Here is a 24,740-nt window from a genome sequence, read left to right on the forward strand (position 1 = left end):
AGAAATAGGAGCAGATGAGAAAGATGTAGACAACAAGCTGGGTCCAGAAAGGACTGAAGATGAGCTGTAAAGCCATCTCCAATCACCTGCTCCAATTTGACTCTTTCCTCATAATCTCTTATTTTGAAAAGCCTTTTTTGGTAATGCCTTCAGTTTCTTTCTTTGTCCCAAAGATTTTCCCAAGTAAATCCAAACAACTTTGTTTTGGCACGTCAGTCTTTGAAATCACTCAAATTCAGCAGAGGACACGTTTTTACTACAATGGGAAGAAGCGAGGTTGTGAGGGTGAACACCTGAACCCGCTAGTTCACTGTTCCTAATTCCATAGATCTGACAAGAAAGATTTGTCCAAATTTCAGGAAATTTGAGTGAGTGTATAAGTAATGCCAATCCTATAGTGGTCTGGGGTCAGGGGGGAAAGAGGTAATTATTAATGAAATGTCTACCATACGTTGAGTATGTTCTAGATGGCAGGCACTGTGCCACCTTCTGTATTTAACTTCTTTAGTGCACACAACACTTTGAAGTGGATATCTTCTTCTTGTGTTAAGGGTGAGAGACCTGGGGTTCATAAAGGAGAACTCTCCTGAAGAAGGACACACAGCTGACAGGAGCTTTCAAGACTTCATATCTTCCCTGGTGACCCCCAACCTGTGCAAGGCTCTCACCTCAGATATCTCTGAGGAGCCTTCACTGGGGCATGATGAGATCGTGACAGTGGCCCTTTCAGGGAGGAAAAGCTGTTTGTATAGTAGAATTCCGAGCTCTTCATATAAAAAGTGTAGACTCCCAGAAGCTGATAGGGGCTTCAGAATTTTTTTTCCTAACCCTTTAGGTTACAGATGAGGAAATGAGGTCCAGGGAGGAGACGCAAAGGATATTATGCTGAACCCCCAGATCCTTTGTCTTCCTCTTTGTGCCTCAGAATAGTGCCTGGAAGCATGTAAACAAGTCAGTGGGGAGACTGCTGCTCTCTCTGTCCACCTGGAGCAGGATCCTTTTGCTGGAGTCCTTGATTTGCATTTCAGGGGAGAGCAGCCTTTTCTTTGGAATTCCCTTGCTCTCTGCTTAGACAAAGCTCAGTTTATTTACCTTTAGGACACAACGCAAAGCTGTCAGTTTTCTAAGAGGCACGCACACTTTGCAGACTTTTTTTTCCCCTTCTTCTCAACTTGGCTGATTAAAACTCACAAGTGCCTAGTCATAATACCAATGGGTTAGGATTAATTGTGATGTTTATTTTGGTACATTTGCCTCGGGATCTGATGTGTGTTTTCACACAATCTAACAAATAATTTTACTGAGAATACTAGACACTGCTCAGCCCCCATTAGGCACGGTTGGATTTGAACCAGCGACCTGGAGGTGAGAGGCCACTCATCACATTACCCATGCCCCAGGCCACAGAGTTCGCTCACTGGCTGTTCCTTTAATGTAATTGCCAACAGCAAGATCAGCAGTGGGAATTCTCCCCAGTATGTAGATCGTAGATCCTAAGGTCTCAGAAATTCAGCATTTGAGAGCTCTTCTTTTTGCCTTGGAGTTTGGACCTATTAACTAGCAACATCGCTGGAGAAGCTGCAGAGGGATAAAGGATGGTGTACATTCAGCACCGTGCTTTTAGAGAAGTAGGATAGCAGGTTATAACCATCTGATTTCCTGTCAGGCTGGTTGATGGCTCAAGTCACCATGGCCCATGTTAAAGGAAATATTCCAGAGCATTAATGATTTGCCAGTACCCAGAGATGTGATGAACAGTTTAAAAATGCTGCCCCTCGATGGGAGAAAATGTATTTCTATTAAGGGACCAGAATTGTGCTACGCTTGTTGGAATTTTTGCTTGTGCACAGGAATTTAGCTCGAGGTCTATGTCTGTCACTAAAATTGACAACTGCCTATGGCTCTGCACAATTGAAACGTAGATCTTAAATTTCACATCATTATCCAAATAAAATATATCTGCCAAGGGGGACTGGTATTACACAGTTAGAGAACTGTGATACCAGTTGTCTGATTAACATATTGAGAGGAATGTAAGAATTTCTCACCTATTTTCCAGAGGGAGGCTGACTGGGGAGCTCCCTTTAAATGGACTAATTGATCAGGTTCCCTGTGCTAAGTACAGAGATGCCCAGCACCGCGTCTGGCTGGTGAGGCTGGGTTTCCGATGATATATAATATCTGTAATGCAAGAAAAAGGAGAAGGGAACCCATAAAACATTTCTTAATCCTTTCTTCTAAAAGGGAAATGTGGACCACCATCATCCCTGATGGCCTGGTCCCTTGTTCTTAGGCCGAGGCTTACTCAGCAGTAGTAAGGAAAAAGATACCCATCTGAGATTTTTCTTTTCAAAGATTTTCATAAGGTCTGACATCCTGATAACTGTAACTTTGGAATATTCATGAACAATGCCTAAGTCACAAAATACTCAAAGTGTATATTTAATTTAATAAAGTTAAAACTAATTGAAGGGAGTGGTTCACTTTAAAATACAGGTTAGCCAAAATAAATAAATAAATAAAATACAGGTTAGCAATTAGTGCTTTCCAAAAGGGATGGGGGATGGACAAAAGGGATGATTTTATGGAGAAGCTAGAATTGGGTTTTTAATTTGAATTTGAATTTGAATTATGGTTTGAATTTCATGTAGTATATACACAAGGTGATGTTCAGTGATGCACACCTGAAACATGATTTTCAATGCAGTGCTATTTCAATTAAAAATATGTAGGTTAACAGTCTTTAATAGATGTCTTGCTTCTGCTTTTTGCCTCATGTTAGATTGCTTGCTTTTTGGTTTCGCACTCAATCCTCTACTCTGATGGGCAGGTCAATCCCCAAAGGCCATAGGTATGTAACACAGATTTTGATCACAGCAAGGAGCAGCATTTCACATGTGTTTTGTTTTTCAAGGTAGAAGTAATTGTGGTGATCCATATTGGTACAGTTTTTGATTGCTCCAGATGTAAAAATGGGACACCAGAATCAAAATAACTTATCACCAAAATGCTAATAGATAATAAGCCTAAGATCTAAAGTCTGGCAAGTATCTAATGATCAATCCCTCTTGCATTCAAGATTCACTCTGTCTTAGTTTAGCAAGGTAGAATTTTCAGCAGTATCAGCCTATGATAATGTCCATCAGCTTATAGTCCACTCCTATACTCACTATACTTACTGGTGCATTCATGGCATTTCATTCACAATACTCCAGAGCCATTCTTACAAGCCTGGTTAATTCATGTCTTGTGCCTTGCTTTCTTTCCAGTATGCTATGGTTTAGCTCTTGATTTTTTGCATCTTGGGGTCTTCATACTTTATGGTTTAAAAAGGTAGGGCTATAAATTGCAATCTGGCATTTCTGTTACATTATTGTAAGAACACCCTGGTGGCACAAGGGGTTAAGATGCAGCACTATGAAGCTACCTGCAGCCACTGCAGCACGGGTTCGATCCCCGGCCAGGGAGGTGACCCACATGGCACAGCAGGCCTCTCCTTACTCACCAGCTGCTCTCCTTAGCAGTGTATTTCAGTCAGTCTACCTGTTCTGTTCCCCACTCTGTCTCTGGTGAATCCTCTCACCCCCACACCTCTGGCCTGTACCCCAGTGTTTGTATGAATAAAATAAAAATAAATAAATCTTAAAAAAAAAAAAAAGGACAGAGGTAACTCCCGCCATTTCTCTCTGTTTCTGTTTCCTGACAGGAAATGGAATTTCTCATGTACCTCCCCAATTTGTGAAGAGCAGAAATGAACAAGCACTTTTGCCTTCACCTCACTGAAAAAGGTGATAGCAAAATAAAAAAATATTTGGGGTCAGTTTATCCCTCCTGGGTCTCAATTTCCTAATCTGAAGAAAATGAAAACAATGCCATTATCTCAGTTTAATTTTTAGAATTAGATGAGAAATATATAAAGGCAAAATACTTGACAGACTCATACTTAGTGTCCTTCCTGCCTCAGCAATTATTTCTATTCTTTTTCTGAATTTCAAGATAATGAATTATCAATATATGTACATAAGACACTTCTCATAGTCTATCTTACATTGCAGTTAGGTGTTAATCCTGTGAAATCCTAGCCAGATTACAAATTCCTAGGGAGTCTAGAATGCCATCTCATATACATTTGCTCCCTTAAAGTATCAAGCCAATATTTTACATACATGTTCAATACAGTCTTTCTTATCAAAAAATGGAATGATAGATTCAGATTTATTAAATAATAGGCCTAGGTACTAATATTACAGATGAAGGATTTATGGAATGGCACTGCTTCAGATATTAACTTTAACCCTGTACAGACTTTGCTTTGCATTAGTATCAAAAGCTGATGAAATATTTTCTCCAAACCATACTCCATAGGCCATGGGGTAGAAAATGGGTTGACAAATTTTGGCCCATGGGTAGGCTTCCATCTGTTTTATTTTTTTTCAAACAAAGTTTTATAGGTACACAATATTCACTTGTTTACATATTAACTGTGGCTCTTTTTGCAGTACATGGCAGGGTGGAAAAGTTCAGACAGACATCACGTAGTCTGTAAAACCTAATGTATGATCTGACTCTTTACTGAAAAAGTTTGCTGAGTCCTAGTATAGACTAGACCAGGCTATGCAATTCTATACTAGGATTTCTTTTCCAATAAAGAAGAGAATATACCAAAATATATATGAAGAAGACATACTTTAGCTTTTTAATTTTCTTGTAGCTCATCAAGACGAGTTAAGATTAATGTTTATCATTTGGCCTTTAATGGCAATTACATAATAAAATAAACATATAGATGTAAATATTAGAATCTATTATTAGGCATTCCAGTTTTCCTTTTTAACCAGCAAACCTATAAGGTTAAAAGGAAAAGGGATATCATGATTTCTTAGAATTCATAAATCTCAAGTATATGAGTATATCTATGTCCCTTTCTGCAACTATTTCACAGTTATAGTTTACTACCATGTCATGCATGTGGTAATACATATACTACCATGTCTATGCATAAGGTAAAATGAGGTATGTTTGAATTGCTTTCACTTGCCAGAATTCTACAAAATAGTAGATTCAACAAAACAGTCTTGGATTCCAGGAGTTATGTCCCAATTCCTTTTATTCACAGGGTATGGTAGAAGGAGTTTGTTAAATTGGGCCAATAAAATAGATTCTGTATACAAGCACAGCCTTTGTTTACTCTGAAAGCTCACTGTTTTTGTTGTTATAACCTTGGGAATTGTCTGTCTCCCTGGAGAAATGTTGAGAGGGTGGGTGGGTGCTCTAAAGAGCTAAAAGAAATAGAGAAAGAGAGAAATGAGAAAGAACTCCAATCCCTTGAGCATTCTATTTACTTTGCTTTAAAAAAAAAAATTCCCCTGGTCCTTACTGAGATTCATCAGTATTTTTTGAAATCATGAAATGTGTTATCCTGTTTGGGACTCAAAGAATTTTCTAGTGCATACAACTTCCCTGTGGGTCTTCAATTTAGTCTGATCAGTATTCATCATTTCTCTAAAGAACAAACAAAAAACACAGTCCCACTGGGAAGACAGAGAATCTCAAGCATCAATTGGGCTCCTTTTGTTCTTTTACACTTTCCTTCCCTTGAATCCATAACCCAGCACTGTCAAACTGAAATAACTAGCAAATGACATGAAACAATAAAGCATCAGCCATGTGAAACTTCCTTAGGAGAAGGAAAGAAGTGTGGGAACAATAATGAATTGTTTTTCAGAGAGCCCCAAAATTTATTTGTAAAGACTTGCTATCTGTATGGCAGAGAGAGAAAGGGGGAGGTGGAGGGAATAAACAAGAAAACAAATGAAGGGATCAATTATTTTAAATAATTATAGATTTACCAACTAAATATTAATTTGGGCAATGCTGCCCTATTAAGATGCACACTTCCTCTGAATGTTTCTAAAAGACAAAGGTAAGAAAGATAATTAACTGACTATGTACAAACAGCAAAGAGTTAGGCAACACATTAGCTTTCCTTGCCAGCAAGTTAATTGAAAGGTGGAAGAAGTGTCCAGCAAAATGAATTTCCTTTTCCTTGATTATGTTGACCTGGAGTCACTTTCCTTGATTATTCACCTGGAATTGGAATTTGTATTATAGCTTGTATCATCCTCAAAACTACCTCAATCCCTCATCACCCACCTCTCATCTGGTGAGATCTAAGATGATCCAAGAACTCACATTTTAATCCATTATCTTTCCTTTAGAATCCTTGGGGAGTTATTTGATTTTCTAAGACATTTTGAGAAATTATCTATCCTTCCTTAATTGACTTATCTATGATTTTAATAAGCTGTATTTTTTTTTTTCAAAAATTCAGTTGAGGTTTTAGAGCTTTCCACTGCAGATGCTGTATGTCTCCTTCTCTTATCTAGGTTGGAGCCAGAAGGCTTTCAAGAAATTTCTCTGGTGATTTCAAGCTGGGAGAAAGATAGTTCTAGATGGGAATCCTCATATTCTTCCCAGCATAGACTACACATTCCAAAGCGATCCAGAAACACAATGAGAATGCTATCATTAAACAGAAACATTGACATCATGTAATTCAGTTTATCAATCTAGTTTCAACTGCAGCTTTGATCACACATTATAAGAAAGACAGATTAACTTCATTTAGGATGGCATAATGGAAAGCACACTCAACAGAGACTCGGATGATCTGGGATCACATCCTAGCTCTGCCACCTATAGGCTGGTGGGCATTGTTTAAACTTTATGAGGCTAAATTTACTAATTTATAGATGGAGATCCCCTCTCTTTCTATTACATAAGATTATCTCATGAATGATATGAAGAAATGGATGTACAGGCAGTTTGTAAACTCTAAGTGAGGTGCTTTGTGGAAGCAAGGGCTTATTCCCTCTATCTTAAAGTGGCACAGTCTGTTAAACAATGGGAAAGTGAGTCACAGTTAAAAGTGGCATCATAACTTTTATATTGGACTCCATTCCTAAGCATGGGCTTTTTTTTTCCCCCCAAAGATTTATTTATTTATTTATGCAAGCACTGGGTACAATCAGAAGCGCTGGAGGGTGAGAGAATTCACCAGAGCCAGAGCAGGGAGCAGAGCAGGCAGACTGAAATACACTGCTGAGGGGAGCAGCGGGCGGCAGGAGAGGTCTGCACACCATGTGGGACCCTCCTCCAGTGGCCGGGGAGCAGCCGGGATCGAACCAGCGCTGCAGAGGCTGCAGGCAGCTTTGCAACCTTAGTGCTCAACAGCTGCGCCACCAGGGAGGCCCCATGGGCTTTTTTTTTTTTTTTTTTTTTTTGAGAATAAAGTCTTTTGGGGATAAATGAAATTTATTTGGGAATGGATGTGGGAGGTGAAGAGGGTCAGAAGAATAATAAACTTAAATTCCTTATGGCCCTCCCTCACAAACCCAACCTTGATGTACTAAACAGCTCTGTGTTTTATGTTGTACCCAGTGGGAAAATAATTAGCTCCCTCTCAACTTTATCTCAGGAAAAAAGATTATCTTATCTCAGATCTTACTTATTTTAAATATATTTAAGTATGGGCTTTATATTCATCAATAACTTTGACAATGTCTAAAATTGCAGTATTTCCCACAGAGAAAAAGGGCTATGAGGATAGTCAATGACAGTCATATAAAAGTGAGCTGAATGCAGAGATCATGTCACAAAACTTTTCTTTAGAAAATTTTCCTAGAAATTGCAATTGACTTTATACAGAACTAATAAAAATTATAAAGGCTGGGTGATAAAATTGAAAAAGAATGGTGAAGACCCTGAGTGAACAGAGACATAAAATATAAATTCCCTCAGACATGTTACCCAATAGCTAAATGTAGCTTTTTGTGATCAGAAGACTGGACTTTTGATGCCTCTATTTACACCAAAATAAATGCAGGGTGAGAGAACCACTCTCTGTTTTGTTCAGAACCCTGATCTGTGCTACAAACATTGAAAGAAGATGTCACCTTTTTGTGCTTTGACTGGCTGATAATGAAGTCACTTTGAAATGTCAGATGGCGAGGCTGCTGTCCGGTCCCCTCTCCTCAGCATACCGCAACAGAAAGCCAGGAAACAGTCTGAGGGAAAAGCAGGTAGAATTTTATCTATGTGATAAAACCAACATACTTGAAATTCACTTGGAAATTTTGGGCTTCATTTCTTCAAAAAAAAAATTGAAATTTTAGTTAATATCGTCATAGCATGAAAAATAAAGTTACAAACATTTTGGGGACAAAATTTCTTCTATGTGTTCTGAGGAGACATCTCACTGCCACATCCACTTCATCCTGAGTCTGTCACCACTAGTCTGATTTCACTCCACTTCTTGTTTTAAGGCACACTTTACAAATGCTGAAATCTAGTGGGGTGCACAAACATGAGTGCAGAAGACTTCTTTGGTGAGGTTCTGGTCCGCATAACATTCAAGTTTTGTGGACACTTTCTCATCTCCTGTTAAGCAGCGGTAACCTGATTAGGAAGGTTTATACCTACTGAGTTTGGTTTTGAATTAGAACCCTGATAATCCATAAACTACAATATGTCCCTTAAATTAAAAAAGGAGTCCAGGGCCTCCCTGGTGGTGCAGGGGTTAAAGACACAGCATTATCAAGCTATCACCAGCCATCAGCCACTGAAGCACAAGTTCGATCCCTGGCCGTCTAGGGAGCAACCCACATGGCGCAGCAGACCTCTCCTGTCTCCCCGCTGCTCCTCTCAGCAGTGTATTTCAGTAGATCTGCCTGTTCTGCTCCCCACTCTCTCTGGTGAATCCTCTCACCCCCGCACCTATGGTCTACACCCCAGTGCCTGTATGCATACATAAATAAATCTTAAAAAAAAGGAGTCCAAATACTTCTTATACATATATATTTTTCAAAGTGTTGGAAATTCACAAAGGAATACAGAAGGCTCTAGATAATGTTTAGTTGCAAATTCTCTTTAACCCTGTATCTCAATTATATGAAGTTGGTTTCAAGATCTGTAATCTATTAAAGTAATACAATGGCCAATGAGGTCAATTCTTCAGCTAAGTCAGGAACACATAAAAGCAAGGATGTTAAATAAAGGAATGAGTAGTTGTTTTCCTAGAAAGTATGTTTCAAAAAAAGATCATGTAGTATGATTTTAATTCATGCTGTGTTGAGTATGGAAGCAACAAATGCAATAATAAGCTTGTTACTGATACTGAGTTCCCCCTCGTGCTATTTTATGGGAACTTTGTATTTATTAAATTGCATTACTCTCAAAAGTAGGGATTTTTATTCCCATTTTAAGGATTAGTAAATAGCATATGTGGAAGATTAAATAACATATTCAGGTTTATTCAGTTTACGGATAGAGGGGGTCAAAATAAAGAATAAAAGGATCAAGTGTTCAATGACAATTTAATCAAAACTAACTTACCCTGTGATTAAAGTTAAAATTCCTTTACATGTGTTTTGATTCAGCTTTTCACCTTTTACTCACTTACTTCCTCAAATGTTCTGAGTGCCAGCGCTAGAATGTCAGTGTTAGAATGAGAAGAATGAGAGAAAGTATTACAGATTTTTGCTTCCCAAGAACTTATTTCAGGGTCTCCCCGGTGGTGCAGCAGGTAGAGCATAGCCCTGTGAAGCTGTCTGCAGCCTCTGCAGTGCGGGTTTGATTCCCAGCCAGCCAGGGAGATTCCCACATGGTGCGGCAGACCTCTCCTGTCTCGCCCGCTGCTCCCCTCAGCACTGTATTTTGGTCATCTGCCTGTTCTGTTCCCTAGTCTGTCTCTGGTGAATCCTCTCACCCTCCCGTGCCTCTGGCCTGTACCCCAGCTCTTGTGTAAAAATAAATAAATCTTTTTTTTTAAAAAAGAACTTAGTTCAGTGGAAAGTCAAATATGAACTATTGCTAATGTATAGAAGAACTCTGCTTATCCTCTGAAATCATAGGCCAAATTCTACCACATATTAAGAAAACAGGTAAATTGAGTAACTATTTGGAGTATAAGAACACTTCTCACTCTGTCCAGAGTTCAGGGTGTGATTAACCACCAAATACCAAGAATTTAAAAGAACATGGACATTGACCAGACATTGATGAACTGCAGAGAGAATTTCTTCACATTTCTGGCAAAGGTTACCTCTCAAACTGAGGCAACAGTTTCTTGAACCCAGATTCCAGAGATAGTAAGTTAATGCCTCATAAAACTCTTCTATATAATAAATTCATATAGTGTAGGGTAAGGAAAAATGTCAGGCTTTTCTGCCCTCCTGCCATCAGGATAGATGATGGATACTTGCAGTCCTGAATGCATGCCTGATGGCGGGCACCTGGAGTAGGGTGTGGGCAAAGGTAGATGGGCTGAGACTGGGCTTTTTAAGGGCAGCATCACAGGGACGCCAGCAGAAGCCAAAAGAGAAGCTGAGAAAGAAGAAGCAAAAGCCAAGAGAGAAGCAGAGAACGCCGGAGAGCCCAGATAGAGTGAAGACTTGCTGGGGGCTGGGAGGCCTGCCAGTCTCCCAGCCCCCCAGCACCCCTGCTTGCTGTGTACCTGCTAAATCCCAATAGAAGACCTGCAAAAAACCACTGTGGACTCTTGACTCCTCCTTTGCCCAGTCTGCCGGATCATAGAAAACCTGCACCATGTCCAGGTCCTGACTCTACATATAGCTATCATCAGAGAAGCCCGTCTTGGATGAATAAAAATGCCTACTCTTAGCTGTATATTAAAAAAAAAAATCTCTTATCAAAAGTAAAAGCAATGGAGGAAACAAGCTACTTTTCATGTCTTTGTTAAGGTAGTACTAATTTTCTTCTGGGAATATTTTGGTGGTGATCTCTGGCATGTATATTAATACTATCAAACCTAAATTAATTTTAGCTGGAGAGAGGCAAGGATAGATGTTGACATTACCAAGGTCTCTTGGTTAACTTTCAGTTCTGTGAGGGTGGAACTATGCTGTTTGAGCTTGAGTGTCAGTGCAGCGCAGCCCAGACCCATAATGTCATGTAACATGGCCTGGATACTTGAAGAAGCACGTCGGTCTGATAGGTCTCATTTCCTTCCTTGTGTTATAAACGAAGCCGCTGGGTGCTTTCTCCTCACACTGTGCCTCTCATCACATCCAAGGCTGAACGGTGCCCGGTGTGCACTCAGAAAGGTCTATTGAATGAACATCTTGCCTAAGAATTTGTCCTGGTAAAAACAACTCATTAACATGCTTTTTTTCTTTTAATGGCCAAAATCCTTTAAGGCAGATGAGAACCTGCTAATGCTTGTAGTTGGGGGAAAAAAGTGTCATTAATAAATCAATTGGTTCTGAAATCAACTCCCCATGAAACTCTTCCACTTCTACACAAAATGTAAATATTTATGATAATCCAATGTGAAATAAATCCCTTAAAATGTTCTCGTTTCCTTGGAGAATTGAGCCCAGACATATTTGAGGTATTAATTAAAAGTGAGGTTTCACCTTGGTTTATGTCAAAATCATTGCACCAGAAAATAACTATAACATTGCCCTCCATAGACTAACACCACAGGGTGATTGTTTATTTTGATTAGAAAGGATATGTTAGTAGAAACAATATTTTCTCTCATGCCAATTGCATGCAGCTATTCTCTTTGAGAGAAAAAATAAATTGCTGTCACGAAGACCCATGATTTCCTATTGTCCTGCCTTTTCCTTCATGATCAGGATACAAATTTTAGTCAGCGGTCTCCGTTCACTGTTTTGTGTCTCCTCTCACTATTTTCTGGTTGTTATTGTTGACATTCCTTTTCTCCAGTGGGCTCTGTAGTCCCTTGAAGGCTTTTTTTCTCAAACTTCAGATTGAGCTGGCTTCCTTCTAGCGAATGGAACTCCCATGTCAAACATGACAATCAACAAAAGACACCCCAAAGCTTTCGCAACCCAATAGTTCTCTTGCGCTACCTGCCAACGGTCTTAAAAATACACAACACACCCGACACACCCCTCACCTTAAACCCATAGCCGCCTTGCACTAATGAATGAAATCCTGGAACACCGAATTATCTTAAAAACAAATGGTAATGAAACACTTTCCCTATCACCAGGAAGCTGGGGTGGAGAAGAGGAGAGAGCTAGGGATTGGAATCCATTATGTGGCTGAGGCTTGGTCTGGTCGATTTAAGCAGATTGAAGCTGAGGCAGTCACACATAACCGCCTCAGGTGAGGGAGCGCAGTGTTCCTGTGGGGTTATCAAACCGGCCAGGCCTTGAAGGCAGAGCAAAGCCCTTCCACTGGGAAGTTCTTCCTAAGTGCTTGCATGGCATCCACGGGATTATCCCACCCCACTCACACATCATCTGGCTTTAAACTTCAGGCCCTCTGGCAAAGAAGAGACGAAACATTCTAGCTGAGCCCTCCTCCCTCTTATCCCATGGTTCTGCCTTTCCCATCCAGTTTCCTAGCAGCCGCTGGCTGAGTCCTGCCCTTCTCTGCCAAGCACCAGGCTGGATTAGCTGCAAGCCAATAGCTGGGGGTCAGGATTAAGAGGCCAGCGTGCACTTTAATACAAGCTGCCTATAATTAATGGCATTATTAATAGCTTGACTGAAAAATTCATTAAAAAATCCATTAAAAATAAATACCCTTTTACAAAAGGCATTGCCTTGGGTAAGAAAAACAGAAAAAAAGATAAAGGAAAATTGATTGGTGGCTTTCAGTTCACAGAAAGACAGACCATAGTTCAAACTGATTAAAATTGAACATTTTAGATTAAGCACCCTTGCCAAAATATTCTCTGTAGTTACCCAATATGAAAATATTATGATGGGCCTCATATTTATACTTTTATGTATCAAGGGTTGAGGTGTAAGACATACAGGTAGCAGCTTGAAATAACTTTCTTCAAGTGAACAGTCTTGACCTTCAGAAATAGTAGAACTCCCTGAAATGCTGGTTAGCTGCATCTGATTAATGCAGAGCCTCAAATGCAACTGATCTGTTGAGAGGTGGATAATTCCTCACAAACTCATGGCACCGCACGCTTAGCAATCTGACTGTCATCTGTTGTAGCACAAATCCGGTTCTCTCTCTCTCTCTCTGTCTCCTTATCCCTCTCTCTTCCTCCCTCTCTCCCCCTCCCTTTCTCTCTGCATTCATGCCACAGCTCTGTTCTGTATATCTGGCTCTGTAACTTGGAATCAATCTTATTGAGTTTTGCCTCAGCCCAAGTAAACAGTGTTGATGGTGATTGGAATGTCTGCGGTTCAGATATTTGCTCAGAGAAAAGTGGAGATGCAAACGGAAAGTCCTGTTGGGTAGGCAGCCTGCTCCTGACTTCTCCTCCATAAAGATTTGTTTGTGTTGATACTAAATCTGATCTTTCGGTTCAACTTTGCTCTGGGTCTAATCTGCTCATTGGTGTGAGATGAACATTGTCCTCCAGAGGTACAGGCGATCATGCCCTCTCAGAAAAAGACCCCATTCATGAGAGTATTTGCTTGAAGAGAGCTTTTATTCACTTCACCTGTTATGTTGTGCCTATAGAGCACAAAGCCAAGTGGAGATTAGGCAATTATCTGGTTAATAGGATCAACATAGACAAGAAGTTCATTCAATAGGCGTTTCTGACTGCAAACCAGGCACAGCCCGTCCTGGGTGCGACAAGAGGCACAGCGTGAGGAGAGAGCACGCAGCCGCATCGTCCATAGCGTGATAAAGAAATGAGACATAAACACAGCCCATGACGCACAACTCACAGACAAGGGCAGAATTGTGTGGAGTCTACGCATTAAAGTCAGGGATATAACAACTTAAAAATGAAAGGAAGTCGTAAAGACAGGGTTAGTTTCTTAGAAAAGGCAAATCAATTAGAGATCGCCAATTCACCACTTTTAAACCTAATCATTTCTCTGATGGTCTTTTTATCTTGTAAAATGTGTTAGATCCCCTTGTTGGTACTGGAGTAAGTTCCCACAATTTTTACTGAAGATTGTATTTAATTCCATGTTTTTATCTTGGAGTCACAGAATGACCCACAGATATTAGGTGAAAATTCTGACATTGTTTTCTCTCTCACTTTTCCCTCCCTGGTCACTTCTTGGTCCTTGCAGAGGTCTTCAAAGTTATCAGTGCCAGTGTAATAGATATTAACTGAGCAATGAGCAATAAAGACACACTGAGAAAAAAATATCAGATTACTACTTCTGTTGCTAATAAAACAGACCCAAATTAGCAATCTACTGAGCGATTTTTCAGGTCAGGCACCTCAGCTGCCCAGCTGTTCATTCTCTTTCACTCTCACCCCACAACTTAGATCCGCAGTGCATTGTCCTGAAGTGCAATATTTGCAATTTAGCTGAATGATTCTGAAACCTAAAAATAGGTTCTTCTGGAGTGATGTCCACTACTCCTGGGCATACTCTCTTTAACTGACAGTTTTTCACCACTCTGTTGATAGGAAAACCCACACCATCGGTTAAAATGTCTAAAATTATAGCATTTTGCTATTTAGTTTGCTGTCACGACCTATCCCTATCGATGGCTGACACACTGTACTTAGAATTGCTTGTTTAATGCCTGTACTACCACACAGTGAGCTCCGTGAGACTGGCAATCCCATCTCCTTCACCCCATGTCTCTGTGGCTGGCAAGCTCAGCCTAGTTCCCAGTGTGGCATCCATGGTGGGCATCACCTCCTGTGTCACATACTGTCATGAAGGAACAGAGGAAATGAGAGATTCTAACTTCTACTCCTCAGAAAGATAACATTGGAATGCAAATAAGTGAAGATGTGTTGTTGTTGGGAAATTGTTTGAAGGTTCTTGGTGACAAAGTAATTTTGAAAATTCTTTAAAAAATGAAACCTGTTCCATGCAAGCAGGAACTTTGTCGTGTTGGCCATTATATTCACAGCGGTTAGACCAGCACTGGGCAGGGTGCCTCCTGGGTAGATTTTCACTGAATGTGATATAGGTACAGACTGCAAGATAGTCGGCGTGACAGTTGATCAGCGATACCCTGTGACATAGGAGAGCCGTAGCTAGTAAAAAGCATTTCATTTCCTGAGCAGATGGACGGATGGGTGCTTGTTACAGGCAAAGCATAGATTCTCATGTGGTTTATGAATCACCAAATCTGAATGTTGTATTAAAATAAGGGAATTTGGAGGAAGACACCCTGGTCTGATATGAAATGTGGTATTATTGGAGTACAGAATTTGGATTGTATCATCCCGTGAGAATGCCTCTGCTTCTCACGCAGATACTCTATATTTTAAAATAGTTTTTTATCTCCTTCTTGGTTATAGCTGAGCAGGGAGAAGTTTGTATCTTCATCGAAAAGAACAAGAAGTTACATTTTCCACGTGCAGAGACCGTATAGAGGCAAAAGAGAATGGCCTGCCTGGCAGTGTGAGGGGTATTGGTTAACTAGCTTCCCCATGTTAATTCCTGAAAGTTATAGTAATAGTCTTAATATTTTGATATTTGATATTTTCAAACATCATGTATGTAATTTGCATTCTGTACACACAGGATTACCATTTTTTCTTTCCTTTCTGTTCTACCCTTCCTCCCTCCCTTCCTCCCTCCCTCTCTTAATCTCTCTCTGTCTCTCTCTTTTTCTTTCTAATACTTAAATGAAAGCCTTTGGAATTGTCAGTAGAATAAAAAGACTAAAGGGAGGAGAGTGGATGGACACAGGGAACCGGAGGGGAACACCACTGAAAGGAGGAAAAGTACAAAAGTACAAGCTGAAGAAGGGAGAATGCAGAGCTCAGAAACACAATATCTTTCCTCTGGTCCAGGGAAAGCAAAAATCACTTTGGAATACTGAAGAAACAGACTCTATGACTTTGGGTTTCTCTTTTTAGCATTCTGAATTAGTTCAAGAAAATACCTTATCGCTTCTTGAGCTGCTTGTGCTGAAAATCTCAGAAATGTCTCTGAGCCTGGAGAGCTTAGTTTCTATGGTATCTGTCAGTTCAAGGTGATCAGGATGTGGGAAATCAGGAGAAGGCTCTACCTGAAGGTGGGAATGGTTTCTTGCTCTAGATAGGTCACCTCCAGGACAGAGTTCCTAAGGAACTGTTTACACCAGTCAGCAGGCAGTTCCTTTTCTTACTGACTTCCATCTTCTCAGACCAGGGCATCATGCCAGGCCTGTGTACCAGCAGCACAATCACATGCACATGGGTGATATCTAGTGCCAAGGAGGCTTGGAGTAATCAAGCTTGCACTGGTGTTCCAAGACATTAATAGAAGAAAGAGGGCCCTGACACACTTGTAGGATTTGGATTTAATCTGAACTGTCATCCAAAAGAGAGACAGAAACAAATTAACAATAAAATGGCAATATGTGGCAACTACCAAAGGAACAAACCAAACACTAAGTGTGATGAGGGCAGTGAGTAGCGGTGAGGCTTGCTTGTTTGGGTTCCAGAGCTGTTTTCTAGAGAGATACATTTAAATGGATACCATAAAAAGACCTTACTGACAGGTGGGGAAATAGTGCATACTTCAAAACAGAGCACAGTTGTTTCACATCCACCACAAAGTTTATTTTTACAAACACTCAAGAAGCTAATCATATGCCTAATCATTTCAAAATTTATATGACATTTTGCTAAACACCAGTGAGCCAGAACTAGGATTGTGACGTGGAAATGTCTGTGTGGAGAAGTTTTGAGTAGAATATGACAGGAAAGCATATAGAGGTGGTGCCTGACCACTGCAATGAAGGGTTAGTCAACCATGGCTGATATGGAGCTGGGATGAAGAAGGATGGAAGACATTTGTGTGGGTCTGCAGCACCTGATTTTTCTAATCATTGACAAAGCACTAATATAAAATACCCTCCTGAATGAAAATAATTCTATTCACAGGTTAATTATCTGTGAGAATCAGGACATGAATTTATAGGGGACGCCCAGAAGATGAAGCAAAGACATATTCCCAGTGACTTGGCAAGAGCTTCTAAAGAAGCAAGAAAGAGCACCATCTCAGCTTCAACATGCTGAGACAAGGGGAAGAGGCCAAGAATGTTGACTTTCAAGTGAAACCAAGCCAGAAAACTTTAGAAATACAAATTAAATAAACACTGACTTGAAGCTGATCTTAAGACAACAAATGTTTTCTGATTATTTCAAAACTGGTCATGAAGTCACTTTTGGAGAGCAGAGAGGGCTGCATCCCAACTGGTGACCCTCGGAAGATGCTCTTAAGGCTTGGGCTATCAACTGTGGCTCACAAAGGGGCGATTTTTTTTTTCTTTTTATGCATATAAGAACTGGGGTACAGGCCAGAGGAGCGGATGGTTAGAGGATTCACCAGAGACAGAGTGGGGAACAGAACAGGCAGATTGACTGAAATACACTGCTGAGGGGAGCAGCTGGTGAGTCAGGAGAGGTCTGCTGCACCATGTGGGTAGCTCCCTGGCTGGCCGGGGATCGAACTCGTGCCACAGAGGCTGCGGATAGCTTCACAGTGCTGTGCTTAACCCCTTGCACTACCAGGGAAGACCATAAAGGGGCAATTTTGCTGCCATTTGTTTAGGCAGCCTACAGTCAGCTGCCTGTCTTCCTCTCTGAATTGCCTCCTCTCTGCCCTGTGCTTGCCATACAATTCTGATGACTTGTGTCCCGCTCTGTATGCAAAAGATATCCATGAGTATTAACTAAGTTTGCAAGAGGAATTAGGATCCGTAATAAATGATTTGCAAAGAGGCTTTTGGGAATAAAAATGTGTCTTCAGGCAAAATTCTCATGAACTAGACATCATCTTTGATTTACAGTTTATAGTATTTTCTTCACTGTATCCAATAGTCCCAGCTTGAGGGCTCCTGCTCCATACAGCATGATGGACTGCCCAAGGTGTGAGAGTATCACTGTGTGCTGAAGTTAAGTCAATGGAATTAGAAATGGAGGAAAACACAAAACAAGCAGAACTTTAGATTTCTATTTTTTAAAAATTTTTGGTAATTAAATCTTTCTCCTTCCCTTCACCAGGCAGGAAGTCATTTCAAAAACTTGACTTCCTTGCTGTCTCATGAATTAGGCACCATAATTAGGAAGGTGTACGATCACACCTTTTCACTGCAGACACCAGAAATTCATTTACCCAGAACTTTCAAACCCAGAAAAGAGAACCCCTGAAAACACATGGAGAAAAGGTCAGTCAGCTCCCCCAATTCTCCATCAGAATTAGAGTAAGCAGAGGGAAAAATATGACATAATTAAACAAATGTAATTTAGCATTAATTCTGCTCAAGGCATTCTGATTGGCACTCTGGCAGATTTTGTAAACCGAGTAATTTAATGAAATGAGGTGGGAAAACAATCCTATATCATATAAATCTACCAGGGGAGGTAAAAATCATTAATTAAGAAACACATGCAAATGACAAGAAAGAAATCATGTGTGCTTTACAGAAAAGCTTACCTTTCATAAAGATACACACATACTCAAACTACAAGACTATCTGAATAATTACCTTAAAGCTAAGAATATTCTCCCACAGAGCAGATCAATAGTTGCAGCATGTATTTGGAATTATCATGTCAGCAAATGAGTGCAAGTCCCTTAGTACTCATCCATTCAAAGAGACAGATGGTCAAAGAGACAGATGAGCATATTTTCTATTTTACACAGATAATTCTTTTTTTTTTTTAAAGAAATGGTATTTTTTTTTGAAAGATTTATGTATTTATCATAGAAGAAATAGGGTGTAGGCCAGAGGTATGGGGGTGAGAAGATTCACTTAGAGAAAGAGTGGGGAACAGAACAGGCAGACCTACTGAATACACTAAGGGGAGCAGCAGGTGAGACAGGAGAGTTCTGCTGTGCCATGTGGGTAGCTCCCTGGTCTGGGATCATACTCAGGCCTTAGTGGTGATAGTGCTGAGACTTAACCCCTAGGCCACCAGGAAGGTCCTCTACACAGATAATTCTAATGTTATTGCTATTAAGCAATTTTTATACTAACATATAGTTTCAGTAGTATCCAAAATAATGGTTTCTGTGTGCCTCTTTTCCATACTTTAAAAGTTATCTAAATTTGGCTAGAAGTCATGAGAAAGCACACAATGATTTCTGACAAGATATTGTTGTATACAAGTTAAAAACAACAACAATCAAAAGAAAAGGTAGTACATGTGCAGAAAAAATGTAATGTTCCACTAAATTAAAGGTTCTTCCAAGAAACCAATAAATGGTAGGAGGCAGTACTAGGGGATCAGGCTGTACTAGGGGATCAGAAAAGTATGCCCCACTTGCGTGAGTTAATTCACACAGGCAGAACAAAGTAGTTCCATAAGGGAATTGTGTAAGCCACCCATCCCCTGACCAAAGGGCTGAAAAATTTTTTATGGTAGCTTTGCACCATGTTTTGAAAGGACTTATGTGTCTTTAGCATGTCTATTGATTCCAGATTATCAGCTCTGTTTCTGGATCTGAGTTTTGTCATCTCTGAAAAATTTTCATGAATTCCTAGGAAAATCCTTGCTCTCACGAAATCTAGGCTTCCCCTGAAGTGGACATACTAATATGCTGACCAAAACTTCATTTCTGTTTCTTTAGAGGACACTTCCTTGACAGCAGATATTTTTAACTTTCTTATTCTAACTGCACTTGAAATGACACCACGCCGAATCATAGTCAGCATTAGCTATTTTGACACCGTCATATGTTTTTACTTCTCTCAACTACATCATGTCTTTTGTCTCAGCCAATGGGTAACACGTTTTCTCTAGTTTATTGAAAAACTTGATTAGCTCCATGGAACATACTCCAACATATTCTGTGGCAAATTTGAATGACTTAGTCAACAAAATTTTACAGTGTGACTTAAAAAAATGTATAGGGTTAAAATTAATCAAGTTAATAAAATCTAGGGGGAAAAAGAAAAATATATCCTTACTTCCCATTTTCTACATTCTGCAGTTATAAATTAAGTGGATGCTATTAAAATTTCACACACTTATTCATTTTGGTGTGAAATTGGGGAGAAAATATCTGAAAATAAGAGCTGCCATGTGAAGAGTACAGAGACTAGTGGGAGGGTAATTTCCAGGGTGGGCCCTTGGTGTATGAAAACTTTGAACACAAATGCACATGTTTATCTATCAGTCCCAGAGAAACCAGTCTCCAAGCAATTTATTTTCAAATCATTTTCTAACTCCATGGTACTTGCAGAGGGTAAATGCGAAGAACCAGAAAGCCTAATGTTAGACCACACAGATGTGTTGACCTCTTCTGCTTTTATCCATGTGATGTCCCTTTCAGCTGAAACTATGAGGAGCCACACAAACAGACCCTGAGTGCTTGTGGAGAGCAGTTTCTCTTTGCTTCTTTCTGTAAGTTTTATGTTAGAATTGGCAGAGTGCAGACACAGGGGCCAGGGTTTTCAGTAAAAACATAAAGGAGGATATACAGATATTTTTTAAATATTCATTATTTCTGCTTTTATATCTTGATTTGGGTGATTCCTGGTCTCTTGCGATTCCTCCTTCTATTCCCCCTCAACCAAGTGCCCCTGACCACCACCACAACTGCGCAAGTAAAAACAAGAATATTTTCAAGATGATTTTCCCCTTCTTTAAAAAAAAAAAAAAAAAAAAGCTAATCCAGCTCAGAACTTTTCAAGAATCTATGGAACTCTCTTCTCCTGGAGTCCTAGTTGAGCCCTAAAATAAAGTTGGGCAGAGTCAAGCCTGCAATTATGGTCTTTCCAAGCTGGCTTTTGGCCTATTGTGCAGCAGCTGATTGTGCGAACTTGGCGTCAATGAGGGAGGTGCCCTCCCTGTTTGTATTGTGTGGGTGTGCTAATCTACCGCCCATGTCAAATTGCCTGAGCACTAAGTGTATTTGAAAGGTTCAGCTTGTGAGGTGGCTGAGGATTTGGGGGAAGGGTAGCTGAAGCTTGGCTTTTCTTATCTCATTCAAATTGGTTTGTCCATTTCTGCTACTGTGCTTCTCATAAACATCAAGATGGGTGATCTCCTGGGGGACTTTGAGTACATTCCCCTCTGTCAGTTGAGGATTATACCCTACAATCTGTCCCCTAGTGCTTTATATACACCCATTTAAAATAACTCCAGTAACAGGATCTTTAATTGACTCAGGGGACGGCGGGAGGCTACCCAGTATGATTGTCGTTTTGGTTCAAAGGAGAAGAATGAAGTTGATTCGGTGCCTTGTGTCCGAGTAACAATATGTGAAAAGATTCATTTAGTCCTTAATCCTTATGGAGGATCTGAAAGGAGCTGATCGTTTAACAGCCACACAGTGTTCTGCTTTCGAGCTGTTTTTCTTATTTATGTCTTGGTTGTTAAAGCTCTAACCATTTCCTTTATTGTTCAGTGAAGACAAAAAGACAAAAGAAAGGAAGACAAATTGGTATTAGCAATTCACAAAACAATGACTCCACACTTAAAAATGAAATCTACTAAAGTCTTGCGGGAGGAAAAAGTTTGGTTTGGAATATTTCGTGAGTCATTAGACAACTGAGCCTCCTGCATGACAACTGGTTTCATGTGGAAATATGGAACAATAAAACTGAGCAAAGGAAAACATCAGTTTTGAGTAATCTGATGCAAATAAAGAGAGAATTTGACCTTACTCTAACTGGGCCTGATCCAGTGATAACACCTCACATGGGCACAGATGAGTTTTGAAACCGATATGGGATTGCATTGATCTAGATGTTTATAGCAAAATATAGGGCAGCCTGTAATTTCCATAATTAAATGTTTTGGGGGAGAGAGTGAAAAATGTCCTTCCAGTTCCTATTTTCCAACACATTCCCAGTAGTAAATCAAACTCCTATTTTATTATAAAATTGGGAAAGTGGGAGATCATGGGATGACACAAACTAGTTAACTATAAGCAAAATGAGTCAAATTTCCTTTTATTCTTAACAAACAATATTTGCATGAATCTATAGGTTCTTGCCAGAATGTACTGCTGCTTATGTCACCAGGTAAGTTATCAGAGAATAAGCTAAATACAAAGTCCCTGAATTTCCACGGATGGGAGAAATGTAGAGGTTGGATGCAAGTATGCTAATAAATATGTTATTTTCTAATTTTCTCTTGAGTGGTAGTGAGTGTTTTACCCACTCACAGCAATATGGCTCCAAAGTATAGGGTATATGGACTTGAAAAACCCAAGTTTTCTGGCTCTGTTGAACCATGTTTTGAGATATGCGCGTAAGAACACATCTTGATACAGAGCAACCCAGGAAGATAAATATATAAATCAAATGAAAGCAAATATAAGTGGCATATTTTGTTAAAGTAGCACAAGATCTGATGAGACAAGTATCGTGTCCAAGATACACACCTGAATTGTTAAAAGAACAAGAGATAGTATCTAATATCTACTAAAATATCAATTTGGGACGTTTTCCTCCTACCTTTATTTTAAAACATATTTGAGAAAAATCAAAGAATTTAGGATTCAGTGAAATGAGATCAAATGTCAAGTAAACTCAGACATCTAGGAGGAAAGTATTTACATATAAATGTAGCCCTTAAAGCCAAATGAAATGATCGTCAAAGTAAATCCTCAGTTGAAGAAATTGTAAGTCATGTTGAAGTAAATTCTGGGCAGCCAGTTTTGAAAGGAGTCAGTGTTGAACTGTAGCTCACCATGGGGATGTGACCGATTGGCTGCTTAACTAAAGCACTAACCAAAGACAACAGCGGAACACAGTCTCCTCATGCCCTTAGTAAACAACTACACGGACACTTAGTTCTTTCCCACAAAAAGATTCTGAGATCTGATTAATATTTTAATCAACAACACATTTTTCACTAAGTGCTATTATCACAGAATATAATACAAAGTGAAAACAATTCAACTGTGGTATCCTGCCCATTTTTTTCATCTCATGCATCAGCAAAGCTGATATTCCAAAGCTCATGAACAGCCAGAGGAGGGGATGGTATTTATTGTGAGGTACCTAAAGGAGTCTCTTTTTCAGATCTGAATTCCTAATCATTTATCTCTCCAATGATCATCATCAGTTCTTAAAAAGTCTCCCATATTAATAAAATGATAAAAGAGTTTTCTGATTTCCCTAAAGAGATGATTTCCCACCATCTCTTTCTTTATACCAGGCTTGCACATAGTAGATTTTAAATACATTTATGACTTCAGTATTAAATACCAATAGGCAGTAGAATAATAATGATGATGATGATGATGATGATGATACAGAACTGAAGTAGAAAAATACCTTCAGGTTTGAGTAAAGCAATCCCATTTCTTTTTGATATAGGTAATGGCATCCAGTGCAACAGAGAAGGAAGCTATGTCAAGTATTGGCAGGAAGATAAATCATTGTTCTCATAACTTACCAGGTTCTCATTTCAGTGTTGAAGGTGCAAAATTATGTGTCAACATAATGCTATAACTAACAGCAACTTGCCAGGAAGTCACCTTCCATGTAGCCAAAGGGGTGAAGGATGAAGATTCAGCACACTTAGTCAGAGCCAAGATGTCCTCCTAGACGTACAGTTTGGCCCTCATTTTTCCACTCACCATGCTACTTGTTCTAGAACTTGACCTGTTACTGCCCTGTTCTGTTTATATTTGGTAGTTGTGACCTAACAGTCAAAATAGGACATTGTATTACTATCAGCCTAAGATACTCTGCACTAATAGATACAGCAGTAACAATTGGTGTGGTCATATAAGCAGAGGAATCAGGAAAATTGTCTGCTTTTTCTTTAACTGAGAAAAAGAAACTAGTGGGCTGAATTATCAAGTGTAGTTCATGTTTCAACAATGTCAAGAAGGCTCAGAATAAGGCTGGGAAAATTCTTGGTGTTTGCCCATTGTGTTAAATTCTGTAAATGCTGATTCCTTTCATCACGAGATAGATGAATAGAATCACAGGAGGCCTTCGATCTCCTGGGTGGGCACACTGAATAGTTGAAATCTGCTGAAATATTCACCATCTCTCTTCCAGGTCTAGAATTAGTGCCAGTTGTGGAAGTCAGCTCAGATCTCGGGTTGAAAGTTTCATTTTTAGTGTAACACAATTGTCTCTTGCCAAGAGCATGATTTATTTTAGTCTTAGTCAAGCTTCATATATAAACGTTTAGGTCTTGCTTGAACCAATAAACCTTTATATTCTTTGAAAAACTGTGATGGATTATACGCCTGGAGAGTGTGTTCTTCCTCTGAAGGATAATTAAAAGCTTGTTCTTTTCCCAAGTGTATAAAAAAATCTACATGTGGTTTCCTAACAATCACGATATGAATTATCAAACCTGACGTATATTTTACAAGTATTAATCTTGAATAACAAAGACAAATTAACAAAATAAATAAAAACAAAAACACAAAATCAATAATTACCATTTTTATATCATAATTACTATAGATAGAAAAATAAGAGGAATCTAGATTCAATTTATCAAACATTTTAATCCTCAGAACATCACTGCTAGATGCATTTTATTATTCCCATTTTCAGAGGTAAAACTTTAGGGATTCAAACTAATTCTTCCTGACTAGAAAGTCTAGTTTTTATTTTCTGGTTATTTGCTGTTTTGTTTTCTGCCACAGGGATGTGGCAGTGTTATTCACACTCCTCTAAATTCACCTTGAGTTTGTGTGCCCCCCACCTTCCCCCAACTAGTGCAGAGATGCGTATGTCCTAATGCACTGTACATATCACTGTTAGGTTACATGGCTATATGAATTAAAGTTGCAGATAGAAATAATCAATAAATCAGCTGATCTTATAATAGAGATCTCTATTATATTCCTAGGCTATCTAACAGGCTTAATAAAATCAAG

General features: G+C 39.4%; 1 long non-coding RNA gene across 3 annotated transcripts in view; it reads right to left on the reverse strand.

Moving 5' to 3' along the window:
• Window positions 1-23,499, reverse strand: part of LOC119253341 (uncharacterized) — a 49,674-nt gene extending 26,175 nt beyond the window's left edge. For 2 of the 3 annotated variants that reach the window (XR_005127045.2, XR_005127046.2), the window contains exons 1-2: window positions 23,291-23,499; window positions 7,956-8,066 (exon numbers count right to left, since the gene is read on the reverse strand). This is a non-coding gene — a long non-coding RNA (uncharacterized LOC119253341). Of the gene's footprint in view, window positions 1-2,048; window positions 2,182-7,955; window positions 8,067-23,290 lie in introns of all 3 variants that reach the window. The other variant, XR_008553244.1, reaches the window with a different exon arrangement.
• Window positions 23,500-24,740: the final 1,241 nt, after the last annotated feature.

This window comes from Talpa occidentalis, unplaced genomic scaffold (assembly GCF_014898055.3).
Source record: "Talpa occidentalis isolate TD23 unplaced genomic scaffold, MPIMG_talOcc4v2.1 talOcc4.2, whole genome shotgun sequence".
Taxonomy (NCBI): Eukaryota; Metazoa; Chordata; class Mammalia; order Eulipotyphla; family Talpidae; genus Talpa; species Talpa occidentalis.